Source organism: Macaca mulatta, chromosome 3, assembly GCF_049350105.2.
Source record: "Macaca mulatta isolate MMU2019108-1 chromosome 3, T2T-MMU8v2.0, whole genome shotgun sequence".
Lineage (NCBI taxonomy): Eukaryota > Metazoa > Chordata > Mammalia > Primates > Cercopithecidae > Macaca > Macaca mulatta.
The window spans coordinates 193,404,663-193,417,452 of NC_133408.1; the positions used below are offsets into that span (position 1 = coordinate 193,404,663).

Sequence of the window (12,790 nt, forward strand, 5' to 3'; positions counted from 1 at the left end):
AGCTCAGTCACGTGACCATGCCCAGCTGCAAGGCAGGCTGGGAATGTAGACTAACTAGGTGGGTGAGCCAGGGAGGACGAGGAGGCCTCACCCGAGCCCCAGCTACACTTGCAGGTCGAGCCAAGAGCCGAGGGTTTTGCATATACTGGATACATTGATTCCTGTCGCGTCTGCAGCCTGATTTCTTTTGAAACTCTAGAATCGTCGGATGGGGGTTGCATCCCTGGTACAGCCCTCTTTATCACTGCCCCATGGCTGGGGCTGGAGGACAGCAGGAACAGACACTACAACAAAATCAGCTCTCTTGGCTCCAGTCCCTGAAAGCCCATTGCTATTTCTCCCTGAACATCTGGCCTGTTTCCTGGGGTGTGTAGAGAGAGGCCTTCTGTTCCTTCAGGGCCTCAGCTCAGCACCTGCGAACACAGACATTAAAAAAAACCCTCAAGAACTGCCTGGCAAGCACTTGGAACACAGTCTGCTTCGTATGCACCTTCCCACACCCCCTGCTGGTAGTAATAATCTTTACCTGCTTGGCAGAGCGCGCTGTTGAGGGGATACATCACTTCACCTGCTGAGATGAGTTCAGAGATTCTCTAATGAGAGGCATTTGGTGGCAAAAATTAATTATGGCATATTTCAAAGGCAGGCCAAGAACCTGGCCTCCTCCCCATTCCCATCCGATGCTTCTGGTCACTGAGGGAAAGAGAATGACAATAACAATAAGTCAGGAGTTTTTTTTCTTTCCTTCGTATAAATAGCAGGAAAGTCTGGGGTTTCTGACTTCAACACCACAGAATTTTTCTGCAGCGCCTCTTTCCCTGGCACATAGCATGCTCATTACTAAGGGGTCCCAAATGAACCCCAGGGTCCTGGTGCTCACCTTTGGGTTGAATCTCCCTTGCTCGGTATGTGTAGAATCCCCTTAGGGTCGTCCTATTTTGGAGCGACTCAAATTAGGAGTCCCCTGATTGCATTCTGAGGAGAAGGATATGATTTCTTGAGATGACACAGGTGACATTACCTGCAGACATTTCAGGCAAAAAAAGTCAAATTGTGAACTTTTTCTTGTGCAGCTTCTCCATCAGCACTTGCCGCTTCGCCTGGCACTTTTCTGTTATGGAGATGGCTTTGCTCCTTAAACCTCATGAGCCAACCTTTGCTAGCTTCCAACTTTTATTCTGCAGCTCCCTCATGTTGCTCAGCCTCCACAGAATTGAAGAGAGTTAGGGCCTTGCCCTGATTAGGCTTTGTCTTAAGGGAATGTGGCGGCTGGTTTCACGCTCTCTCCAGACCACTCAAAGTTTCTCCATATCAGCAATAAGGCTGTTTAGCTTTCTTATCATTCATGTGTTCACTGGAGTAGCACTTTTAATTTCCTTCAAGAACTTTGCCTTTGCACTCACAACTTGGCTAACTGTTTAGCACAAGCGGCCTAGCTTTCAGCCTGTCTCAGCTTTCAACATGCCTTCCTCACTCAGCATGATCATGTCTAATTCTTTTTTATTTAAAGTGAGAGATGTGTGACTCTTCCTTTCACTTTGACACTTTGAAGCTATTGTTGGTTTATTAGCTGGCCTAAGTTCAGTATCAGTGTTGGTTTTTGAAAAGAGTAAAAAACCGTTTGGAGCCAGGTCAAGCAAACAAGATGTATGATCAAACTCTGATCACTTAGCTCTCTGATATCATAAAGTAAAACTTTATGAAGTTTGGGGTACCTGTGGCAATGTCTTAAAATAAGACAACAGTGCGGTTTGGCCCACTGAGGGACTCTTCCTTTCATGAAAGTTTCTCTGCAGCATGTGATGCTATTTTGTAACATTTTACCCACAGTAGAACTGTTAATTGGAGTCAGTCCTCTCCAGTTGACTTCCTTATATACACATCATTTTATAATTCAAAGGCCTAGCTTTAGTTGGACAAAAACACATTGGTCACATTCTTAGTAGCCACACCCCAGGTGAGTGAGGAAAAGTGCTTGTAGGAAAAAGCTTTAGGAATGTGCTCTTCACATTCCTGCAAAAGATTAGGGATGGTTGATGTGTGAGGGAATGTGAAAGCTGGAAAGAGTGAGCGATACTGAACTTTATTTTTTCACAGAAAATACATTGTTTCCTTCACCGAGCTGCCTGGTCGTCTGTTGGACCCCAGCCTAGCTCAGCTCAGCAGCCTGTACGTGTGTGCACATGCGTGTGTGTGTGCGTATGTGTGTGTGATTTCTTCAGGTGCCTTGGTACTGTGCGGGGAGACCGAGTTGATGGCTGCCCTGCTGTGTCACTAGGATTATATCACTGCCTGAGGACACGAGTACATTTTCCTTTGCTGTCCCCTCAGGAAAAAGCCCAGTGCTTAGCAGATGGCTGTCCAAAAGGAGGACTGTTCTCCAACCTTCCTGAAGGCCCATGTGTGGGAGAGGATGGCGGTGCTTCTGACATTGGGTATGGCGGGTATGTTAATGAGGCAGCTGGAAAGGCATGCCCTGCTTTGAGCTTCCGTACACGTGATTATCCCTAATACTTCTTTTATGACTATTAGGCTTTGAAAATTGCTCTGAGCTATTTTTAAGAAGTCTCAGAATAAAAAGAGATGATCCGGGAAGGTGAGAGGAGCCGCTGCCCAGCCGCTGCTACCTGATGTAAATGACGAGTTGATGGGTGCAGCACAGCAACATGGCACAAGTATACATATGTAACAAACCTGCACGTTATGCACATGTACCCTAGAACTTAAAGTATAATAATAAAAAATAAAATAAAATAAAATAAAATAAAAAAGAAGAACAATGGTGTTTGGCATTTATCTACGTCTCTCATCATGTTTCAGGCAGGAACCCCCTAGCCAGGTGGAGTCTGTGGCAGGAATCCACAAGCTGTGAGTTCAAACCGCACGCCAGCTGCCTAAGCCCCTGTCAGAAGTTGGTAGATGGTTCATGTCTGTCTTCCTCACTTTTTTTTTTTTTAACCAGGGCCAGTCTTCTGTGGAGGCAGAGTGGGCAGAGGCATGGATAGCGTGATTCTAGGTTTATGGAGAACATACTGTTTTCAAAGAACTTTCCTCGCTGCTGTCTGTAAGTCTATCTGTGACCTGCAGAGGTCCCCAAACTTTTTGGCACCAGGGACTGGTTTCATGGAAGGCAATAATTTTTCCATGGACTGGGAAGTGGGGTGAGGGGGATGGTTTCAGGATGATTCAAGCACATTGCATTTGATGTGCACTTTCTTTCTTATTACATTGTAACATATAATGAAATAACCGTACAACTCCCCATAATATAGAATCAGTGGGAGCCCTGAACTTGTTTTCCTGCAACTAGACAGCCCCATCTGGGGATGATGGGAGACAGTGACAGATCATCAGGCATTGGATTCTCATAAGGAATTGACAACTTAGATCCCTCGCATGCGCCGTTCACAGTAGGGTTTGCACTCCTGTGAGGATCTGATGCCACAGCTGATCTGACGGGAGGCGGAGCTCGGGCAGTAATGCGAGCGATGGGGAGTGGCTATAAATACAGATGAAGCCATCATCCGTGGCTCAGGGGTCAGGGACCCCTGTGCTAGAGCACATGCACAGCCATTATATGTCCCCTCTTGTGGCTGATTTGTTTACTGTGGGAGCACAGACTACACTGCAGAGGACAGCAGAGCAGAAAGATATGGTGGCAGCACCACATTGCTGGGAAAGGCTGTCCTGCCATTCTGGAGGCAGGACAAAGGCAGCATGGATGCTTCTCCAGGAAACTTGATCTTACAAGAGCCTGAACGGATGACTAGCTCTCCAAAAGTAAAGCGCTGGCAAGGAAGTGAGGTGCCAGGAGATAATAGTTTTGAAGACTAGCCCTGTGAAGCAACGTTTCTTTTTAATCCAATGGCCTGTTTTAAATCCTTATCCTATTTGATATTGTCTGCAGAATCTGATGCTAATGTGACTGCTTCTTCCTTTTTGAAGTTCATTTCCTCCTTTGTTCCTGTGATAATAGCCTTCCTTGCCTTCTCTGCAAAGTTTTCGAGTTCTCGTCTTTTGTGCTTCTCTTCCTCTGCCTGAACTGTAAATGTTGATGTTTCTGGTTAACGATCTAACATCGTATGGTTACTGCGTGATTTATGTTGTCTACTCCTTGGTGTCACAAACTACCACCATCATGCCGTACAGTCGGTCCCAACCCCTTATGCTTTTATTTTGGAACTTCAGTGTTTCTAGATGAAGCTCCACAGAGACCCGGTGCTCAGGAAGTTAACCTGTCAAGAAGCCAACACATTATTTGCCCCTCCAAACGTTCTCGTTTCTCTGCATTTCATGTCTTGGTTACTGGTACTATCATCCACCTATGTGGAACCATCTAGAAGCCTAAGAATCACCTTCAGACACCACCTTCCCACCCTACAAATACTCTGCATTTTAGCAGTATAAGACTATAGCGGTTTCTTGAATGTAACATGAAATTTCTCATTTCCATACCTTCATTTATGTTGTTTATTCTTGGAATGCTCTTCTTCATTTTGGTGCTTCACAGACTCCTACGCATCCTTCGAGACCCAATTCTAATGTGATTTCTATTCTGGGGACTTTTTTGACTCTCCTACGCAGTCTGAATTAACTGTTCCTTCATTTATATTCTCTAGAGGGTTTGTACTATTTTCTATACATCTATTAAAGACCCCTGAGCTAAGACAACCTCCTAAGCACTCTCATTGTTTCAAGGAATATACCATATGGAAAAGTAGAAAATGGGAGTTAAAGGGAAGCTAATGTGAGCGTAGAAGGGAAGGTGAGGCAGAAGAGGTGAAAAGAAGGAACAGAGAAAGGTTCAAGGGTCGGGGAGTTGAGTGGTTACGCTGCAAAGGAGCTTTGCCGCCCCCTTGGTTTCCGTGCCGGGCACTGTGTGGGCTTTTGTGTAGGTGATTTCTCCCTCGTCTTGCTCCTTTATAGCAAGACAAAGGACCCATTAAAGTAAAAAATCCGAGAAAACCTGGAGAAAGTGCCCAGGTTGTCTCACTGGTATTTACTGTCTCCTGGGGTGGCTGGAAAAAGCGTCTGGCTTCAAGAGGCCACCGTCTGACACAGGGCACCCAGGTACTCCTTCCTATAGAGCAGAGGTCCCCATTCCCTGGGCTGTGAACCAATATGTGTCTACAGCCTGTAAGGAACAGGGCTGCACAGGAGATGAGCAGCAGGCGAGTGAGCAGGACCGCCCAAGCCCCGCCTCCTGTCAGATCAGGGGTGGCATTGGATTCTCATAGGAGCGGGAACCCTGTTGTGAACTGCACATCCGGGGGATCTATGTTGCGTGCTCCTTATGAGAATCTAATGCCTGACATCTGAGGTGGAGCAGTTCAATCCTGAAGCCATCCCCACCCCGTGTCCCATCCGTGGACAGACTGTCTTCCACAAAACCGGCCCCTGGTGCCAGAAAATTTGGGGACTGCTGCTGTAAAGCATGCACAGTGCACAAGGCCTGGCTGAGCCCTGAGACTTGGCTGAGCCCTCGCAGCAGAGGTGACTGATGAGGACATAGCATGAGGCCCACTACTGCTTCCTGAACTTGTACTGACTTTCGGGCCTTTTAAATTTTTATTTATTTGTTTGTTTATTTATTTACTTTTGAGATGGAGTCTCACTCTGTTGCCCAAGCTGGATTGCAGCAGTGCGATCTCAGCTCACTGCAACCTCCACCTCCCGGGCTCAAGCGATTCTCCTGCCTCAGCCTCCTGAGTAGCTAGGATTGCCGACACCCCCCACCACACCTGGCTAATTTTTGTATTTGTAGTAGAGATGGGTTTTCACCATGTTGGCCAGGTTGGTCTCAAACTCCTGACCTCAGGTGATCCGCCTGCCTCGGCCTCCCCAAGTGCTGGGATTACAGGTGTGAGCCACTGCGCCTGGCTTGAGTTTCAGGTCTTCAAACAAAAGTTCATCTGGTTGAGAGTTGTTGAAATGTAATGAATTTTCTGGAAAACGTGTCTCATTCATCTCTTGTTGGCATTTCTGAAAATACCACAGGTTCTGGAGATGCTACCGCCTCGTGTCTCCTAGCGGCACCAGCCATCTACCTGGGCACACCAGGGCTCCGTGAAGACGTGTTCCTGGGGTGCCAGTGTTTCCACCCTGGGATCCAGGAGGCCTGGCTCCAAACCCCAAGTCTGCACCGACTACCTGGGAGATGTAGGGGAATGACAGCTGCTCAGAGGTCTCCGTGTCCTCACGTATATTCCAGGAACAGTAGGCTGGTTGGGCCACCGGTGCCAACATCATGTGGCGATTTCTTCATCATAAAAGGGTTTCATGTCTGTGAGATGCCTGGCGAGAATCTGTAGCAGGTTGCGTGAGAGCAGGCTTGGCTCTGATGCTCCACATTCTTCTCCGTGGCTTCTTTCTTTCTTTCTTTTTTTATGGAAAGAGTTCAGACTTTGGTTAATCGTGACAAGCCTATTAATAATTTTTGCTCTATTAGTTTCCTCGTAGAATACAGTGCTTTCTCTGTCAGCTAGAGTTTCCTTGGTGTGTAACCATGGCTCTTACCAGTGTATCTCATAATATTTATTTTCCGAAATAATCTAGGGCATATACTTGCTAATGCTTTTATTAGTTCACACTTGAGAATGGGTTGCCAGTTTGCAGTCTCGATAATATGATGGTGTCTCTGCATCTGCATCTACTATTTGAATGTTTGGTTATTTCTCCAGCTTCCCCTCGTTAACCATTCTGGTCCCTCCTTAGGCAGCACTCCGCATGGCCACCGAGCATGAAGCCAAGGCCCCTGCAGTGACATCCTACACAGACAGGGGTGTAAATAGCTTAGTTTCATCAGTCTGTTGAAAGATGACACCATTCTCCCATGCACCATTTCTATCATATTTTTGTTACTCTGAGTGGTAACAGAACCTGTAGCTGCTCTGTTAACCTGGAAACAGGCTTGTTTTGTACAAAAGAATTACCTGCTTTCAGATGGGGCCAGTGTTCATTTAATTTTTCTGAGGACACAGACTTGATGATGATTAAGTTTCCTACAGAGGAAGTCATACTAGAAAGACTGATAAGTTTTCAGACCCTTGAGGTTGGCTAGAACTCTAAAGAAGAGGTGGATATGGAGAGACTTTGTAAAAGGAATCGTCCAGACGTAGTGACAGACACGATGTGGAAGATGAAGGAGAGGGTGGAATAAAAGACAAATGATGAAAGCGATCCCTCTGGTGGCGTCAAAAAGCTTCTCAGTGGTTGGAGAATCTTTCACGTTGTAAGCTGATTAGATTGAAAAACACACATATATGGGGCTGTGACCTGAACTATATCGCACTAAATCAGCAATTGCTTTGTTTGTTTGTGCACGTGTTCATGTGTGTGTAATCGGACCTGGTGTTTGTGATGCAGTAACTTTTTCTGAGAGAAAACACGCATCCTCACCCTTCCAGGGGCGGCACCAGCTGTCAGTGGTGAAACAGAGAGAAGGGTCTTCATTCCCGTCCTCTTCCCTCCTCTGTCTCCCCAGCCCTTTACCTCCTGCCTCAGCCCCTTCTCCCGTGCATCTTCTTCTCCTCCGGCTCCAGAGAAGGAAGTAATTAAACAGGCTGTCCTGTGTTGGCTTTTTAAGGATGTGAGACTTATAAAAAAAATACTATGAGTAGAAGTATGGAACAAAGTGAAAAGCCTCATTTACCTTAAAATAAGAAATCTCTTGGCCAGGCATGGTGGTGGCTCATCCCTGTAATCCCAGCACGTTGGGAGGCTGAGACAGGCCGATCACTTGAGCTCGGGAATTCAAGTCCAGCTTGAGAAACATGGAAAATCCCCATCTCTACCAAAAATAGAAAAATTAGCTGAGCTTAGTGTCGTCTGCCTGTAGTCCCAGCTACTTGGGAGGCTGAGGTGGGACGATCGCTAAGCTGGTGGAGGTCAAGGCCGCAGTGAGCCTTGATGGTGCCACAGCACTCCAGCTTGAGTGACAGAGCAAGACCCTGTCTCACAAACAAACAAACAAACACAAAAGATTAAAAAAAATCTCTAGGTCAGAAGCAGTTGCTAAAGAGATCCAGTATTCAAAGGTGAGGGGAAATGTATGAGTGTGGTCAGGATTCATGTATGAGTATGAGTGTGGTCAGGACGAGTTCATGACACTGCCCGTCCTGTGCTGGGGACTCCAGTGGCTTTGGGCTTGTATTTAGATTTGCAGTTGGGTTCATCATGTTCCAGGTCTAATGCATTTCCCCATCCCTGATAAGCACAGCATGATATGTGACTTAGTTCTCAGTTTCTCTGAAGGAGATGGCCTTGCAGTTTGAACTCTCAGAGCTCCTAGGAGCCACAGTGGAAAAGAGGCCAGAGCATGAGCAAGGAACATCTAACTTCAGCTTGACAGGACAGCAGCTTGCAGTGCGGTAGTTACAACAACTCCGTAGAATTCCCCAGCCTTCCTTGTAGTGATTGGGGAGGGGAGAGTTGGTTCCTTGTCACATCGTTGCTGTGACTAGTCCATTAGCTGACCTCTGGAGTTTTTCCCTGGCTCATCGAATGCAGGGCTGTTCTGCAGCTGTTACAAAACTCGGGTCCAGCCTAACATCAGTGTGTCTCTCTGATTTCCTGTTGCGAGCATGAGAGCTGCCTGTGATACACTGTTGGTGTTGCTTCATGGAATTTGTCCTGTGTGCATGAGAGAGAGTTTTAATTCTCTTTCACAAACTATTAATGAGCTCACATTTAGGGTTGCTAGAGTTTAGGAACAGGAATCAGATGAGGAATAATTAATTTAAAGATCTAGATAGAGGACTCTGAGAAAAACAGCTGAGTTAGTGAGTCTTTTCATTCTTTGATTTCATATGAAATCATTCATATGATTTCATCCTTTTTTGTGGCTGTGTAGTATTCCATGGCGTATATGTACCACATTTTCTTTATCCAGTTCACCGTTGGTAGGCACCTGGGTTGATTCCATATTTTTGGTATTATGAGTAGTGCTGGAAGGAACATATGTATACACATATCTTTTAATAGAATTATTTATTTTCCTTTGGATATATACTCAGTAGTGGGATTGCTGGGGCAAATGGTATTTCATTTGTCAAATGGTAGTTCTTTGAGAAATCTCCAACCTGCTCTTCACAGTGGCTGGGATTATCATGCATTCCCACTGACAGTGTATGAGCTTTGCTCCATAGCCTCGACAGCATTTGTTGTTATTTGACTTTTTAACAAAAACCATCCTATTGGTATGAGATGGTAACTCATTGTGCGTGAGACGGTATCTCATTGTGGTTTCGATTTGCATTTCTCTGATGATGAGTGATGTTTAGCATTTTTTCATGTTTGTTGGCCGCTTGTATGTCTTCTTTTGAGACGTGTCTGTTCATATTCTTTGTCCACGTTTTAATGTGGTTATTTGTTTTTTGCTTGTTTATTTTAAATTCCTTATGGATTCTGGATATTAGACCTTTTGTGAAAAATTGACATTTTTAAAGCATACAATATTTTGGTTTTTAGTATCTTCAGAGAGTTATGCAACCTATACCATGACCTAAGCTTAGAATATTTTTATCACCTCTAAAGAGAAACTTCAAACCTATTAGCAGTTATTCCCCATCTACCCTGTCCCCTAGCCCCTGAAAACCACTATTCTTCTTTTAGTTTCTATGAGTTTTCCTATTCTGGCCATTTCGTATAAATGGAGTCATACACTGTGTCATCTTTCATGGCTGGCTTCTTTCACACAGCATGATGTTTTCAAGGTTCATTTACATAGTAGCATGTCAGTACTTCATTGCTTTTTATGACCAAGCCATCCCATTGGGTGTATACACCACATTTTATTTATCTGTTCATCAATGGTGGACGTTGGGGTTCTTTCCACTTTTTGGATATTACGAGTGGTGCTACTATGAATATTTGTGAACATGCTTTTGTGTGGACATTTTTTTTGTTTCTCTTTTTTTATTATACTTTACGTTCTAGGGTACATGTGCACAACGTGCAGGTTTGTTACATATGTATACATGTGCCTGTTGGTGGTCTGCACCCATTAACTCGCCATTTACATTAGGTGTATCTCCTAATGCTATTCCTACCCTCTGCCCCACCCCAAAACAGGCCCCGGTGTGTGATGTCCCCCTTCCTGTATCCAAGTGTTCTCATTGTTCAATTCCCACAGCCAAATTTTACCAGAGGTACAAGGAGGAGCTGGTACCATTCCTTCTGAAACTATTCCAATCAATAGAAAAAGAGGGAATCCTCCCTAACTCATTTTATGAGGCCAACATCATCCTGATACCAAAGCCTGGCAGAGACACAACAAAAAAAGAGAATTTTAGACCAATATCCCTAATGAACATCGATGCAAAAATCCTCAATAAAATACTGGCAAACCGAATCCAGCAGCACATCAAAAAGCTTATCCACCATGATCAAGTGGGCTTCATCCCTGGGATTCAAGACTGGCTCAATATACACAAATCAATAAACATAATCCAGCATATAAACAGAACCAAAGACAAAAACCACATGATTATCTCAATAGATGCAGAAAAGGCCTTTGACAAAATTCAACAGCCTTTCATGCTAAAAACTCTCAATAAATTCAGTATTGATGGAACGTATCTCAAAATAATAAGAGCTATTTATGACAAACCCACAGCCAATATCATACTGAATGGGCAAAAACTGGAAGCATTCCCTTTGAAAACTGGCACAAGACAGGGATGCCCTCTCTCACCACTCCTATTCAACATAGTGTTGGAAGTTCTGGCCAGGGCAATCAGGCAGGATAAAGAAATACAGGGTATTCATTAGGAAAAGAAGAAGTCAAATTGTCCCTGTTTGCAGATGACATGATTGTATATTTAGAAAACCCCATTGTCTCAGTCCCAAATCTCCTTAAGCTGATAAGCAACTTCAGCAAAGTCTCAGGATACAAAATCAGTGTGCAAAAGTCAATAGCATTCTTATACACCAATAACAAACAGAGAGCCAAATCATGAGTGAACTCTCATTCACAATTGCTTCAAAGAGAATAAAATTCCTAGGAATCCAACTTACAAGGAATGTAAAGGACCTCTTCAAGGAGAACTACAAACCACTGCTCAATGAAATAAAAGAGGACACAAACAAATGGAAGAACATTCCATGCTCATGGATAGGAAGAATCAATATCATGAAAATGGCCATACTGCCCAAGGTAATTTATAGATTCAATGCCATCCCCATTAAGCTACCAATAACTTTCTTCACAGAATTGGAAAAAACTGCTTTAAGGTTCATATGGAACCAAAAAAGAGCCTGCATTGCCAAGACAATCCTAAACCAAAAGAACAAAGCCAGAGGCATCATGCTACCTGACTTCAAGCTATATTATAAGGCTACAGTAACCAAAACAGCATGGTACTGGTACCAAAACAGAGATATGGACCAATGGAACAGAACAGAGCCCTCAGAAATAATACCACACATCTACAACCATCTGATCTTTGACAAACCTGACAAAAACAAGAAATGGGGAAAGGATTCCCTATTTAATAAATGGTGCTAGGAAAACTGGCTAACCATAAGTAGAAAGCTGAAACTGGATCCCTTCCTTAAAACTTGTATAAAATTTAATTCAGGATGGATTAGAGACTGAAATGTTAGACCTAAAACCATAAAAACCCTAGAAGAAAACCTAGGCAAAACCATTCAGGACATAGGCATGGGCAAGGACTTCATGTCTAAAACACCAAAAGCAATGGCAACAAAAGCTAAAATTGACAAATGGGATCTAATTAAACTAAAGGATTTCTGCACAGCAAAAGAAACTACCATCAGAGTGAACAGGCAACTTACAAAATGGGAGAAAATTTTTGCAATCTACTCATCGGACAAAGGGCTAATATCCAGAACCTGCAAAGAACTCAAACAAATGTACAAGAAAAAAACAACCCCATCAAAAAGTGGGCAAAGGATATGAACAGACACTTCTCAAAAGATGACATTTATGCAGCCAACAGACACATGAAAAAATGCTCATCATCACTCACCATCAGAGAAATGCAAATCAAAACCACAGTGAGATACCATCTCACACCAGTTAGAATGACAATCATTAAAAAGTCAGGAAACAACAGGTGCTGGAGAGGATGTGGAGAAATAGGAATACTTTTACACTGTTGGTGGTACTGTAAACTAGGTCAACCATTGTGGAAGACAGTGTGGCGATTCCTCAAGGATCTAGAACTAGAAATACCATTTGACCCAGCCATCCCATTACTGGGTGTATACCCAAAGGATTATAAATCATTCTGCTATAAAGACACGCGCACACGTATGTTTATCGCGGCACTATTCACAATAGCAAAGACTTGGAACCAACCCAAATGTCCATCAATGACAGACTGGATTAAGAAAATGTGGCACATATACACCATGGAATACTATGCAGCCATAAAAAAGGATGAGTTCATGTCCTTTGTAGGGACATGGATGCAGCTGGAAACCATCATTCTCAGCAAACTATTGCAAGAACAGAAAACCAAACACTGCATGTTCTCACTCATGTTTTTGTTTCTCATGCGTAGATACTTAAGAGTGGAATTCCTGGGTCACGTGGTAACTCCGTGTTTAATCTGATGAACTGGAGGCAGAGGGTTGGTACCTTGCCATGTTAGAGTGACACAAATCTCTCCCAGGTAGTGAGGATAGCTCCCAAGTGGTGTAGCTCCCGTCCTGGCTAAGATTCAGCTATTTTTTTGTTGAACAAATACTCCTCCGATTCTTGCAAGCCTTTGGTTATTTTGCAGAGTTCTAAGGAGAGTGATTCTGACAGTTTTGTTCTAGCTGC

At 44.0% G+C, this 12,790-nt stretch overlaps 1 long non-coding RNA gene across 1 annotated transcript; it reads left to right on the top strand.

The window, feature by feature from the left end:
* The first annotated feature begins 2,051 nt into the window (after positions 1–2,051).
* On the top strand, positions 2,052–2,665 carry LOC144340031 (uncharacterized). Its single transcript, XR_013415725.1, has 3 exons — positions 2,052–2,169; positions 2,332–2,444; positions 2,533–2,665. It is a non-coding gene; the product is annotated as an uncharacterized LOC144340031 (long non-coding RNA).
* Positions 2,666–12,790: the final 10,125 nt, after the last annotated feature.